General features: G+C 39.2%; 1 long non-coding RNA gene across 1 annotated transcript; it reads right to left on the reverse strand.

Moving 5' to 3' along the window:
* Positions 1–104: 104 nt before the first annotated feature.
* On the reverse strand, positions 105–1,107 carry LOC111655637 (uncharacterized). The gene is made up of 3 exons (XR_002760818.2): positions 355–1,107; positions 221–267; positions 105–154 (listed from the first exon to the last, which is right to left on the reverse strand). It is a non-coding gene; the product is annotated as an uncharacterized LOC111655637 (long non-coding RNA).
* Between the last annotated feature and the right edge of the window lie 680 nt (positions 1,108–1,787).

The raw sequence follows: 1,787 nt of genomic DNA on the forward strand, positions 1-1,787 counted from the left end.
AATAAATTGATAAATATCTGATTCCTGGCACAGATTAGTCATTTGGTTCCTGTGATTCAGCTTTAAACCGGTAACAGAATTATTTGCGTGCTGTAGCTACTTACCTCATTTGTATTTGAGCCTCCATGCTTCTCAACAGATCCAATGCTGTAAGCTGTTAAGCAAACATTTTAATCCATGCATACAACCAATTAATTTCACATCTTAAATAAAAACTTACCATTTGCTTGACGTCTTCCTACCACTAGCAAGGTCAGCAGCAACCATCTGGAGAAAGAAGACATCCTAGTCACTATATGCTTTAATAAAGAGTTGAACACAAAACCAAACACAAAAAAAAAACCATACACTTACCTTAAGAGAAACCCCATGGCTTTGGCCACAGATATAGGCCAGTGAAGCAGCAAAATAACTTGTATCAGCTCCTACCGAACCACACAACTGAACTAGTCTGAAAACAATAAATCACTGAGGTCCCTCTGGAGCTCTTTATAAGATGTCCCCTCTTACTTCCCTGTTTAACACAGGTGTGAGTAGTTGAAGACAGGTGTGGCTAATTATCTGACAGGAGAGTTGCACTGCAAAAGGTTGGCACAAGTCTTTCAGATTTTTATTTGACCGTTGGAATCTAATGAGAAATAAAAAGGTTGTTGTGAATAGTCGGATGAGCCCAACCAAGGACATATTTGAATAAAGTAGGAAAGAGTACAAGTATCTGCTTCAGCTTCAACTGTGTGTTATTCCACCCACTTGAACATGGTGGGTTTTTTGTTCAAGACTATTACCATAGCTTAAAGTATTTGGTTCAGTAACTATCCAGAAGAGAGTAGAATAAACTCAGATGACCATCACTTAATTTACAGTAAAGTAATGCTTGATTGCTTGAGTGCAGGGAAATTGGACTATGTGCTTGACTAGATTTGTTTCATATTTTTCATTGTTAAAGATCACACACATGCATAATAAATACCACAGCCACAATGTTGTTATCTGCTTTTTAAACCCTCATATTAAATTTCAAAATTGGATTCACATACAATGTCATGTCATTAATTTCTCATGGACATTTAACCTACCCAACAAAATAAAGGTTAATATAATATAATATCGTATCATGTAACATAACATAACATAACATAACATAACATAACATAACATATTATAAAATAAAACAAAACAAAACAAAATAAAATAATATAATATAATATAATATAATATAATATAATATAATATAATATAATATAATATAATATAATATAATATACATTGTTTTTATTATTATTATCTAAAGGACTACATTTCCCGTCAGCAACCACATTACGCAAGGCTTACTCCACTTCCTGGAACGAAATTTCAAAATAAGAATGTTTTCGCACGCTGGTCGTTTGCCAGCAGCGCTATGAAATCGACCGCAAACCTAAAACCCGACTTTTATTTTGAAATCGGGGTCATTCATCCGTGTTTCGTCGATCCCTCGCGGAGCCACCGACCGCCCGGGACCTGTGGGAGGATAATCACGTATGAACGGTAGGATCCAGCAGGCAGGTACCAGTCCGCCACGATGAGGCTCCGTTTGGCCGGAGCCGTGCTGCTGTCGGCGGCCGCCTACTACGTCTACCTGCCGCTACCGAGCGGCGTGAGCGAGCCGTGGAAGCTGATGCTGCTAGACGCGCTGTTCCGGAGCTTCATGCGGGCGGTGAGAGCCGAGTGATGCGGGAGACAGGAGAGCAGAGGTGGACAGGTTGATGCGAGGGAAGACAGAGAGAGCTGTCAGAGAAAGTTCTAGA

The sequence above is a fragment of the Seriola lalandi genome, unplaced genomic scaffold (genome assembly GCF_002814215.2).
Source record: "Seriola lalandi dorsalis isolate HSWRI2012SDOR001 ecotype SW California unplaced genomic scaffold, Sedor1 jcf7180001975589, whole genome shotgun sequence".
Classification (NCBI taxonomy): domain Eukaryota; kingdom Metazoa; phylum Chordata; class Actinopteri; order Carangiformes; family Carangidae; genus Seriola; species Seriola lalandi.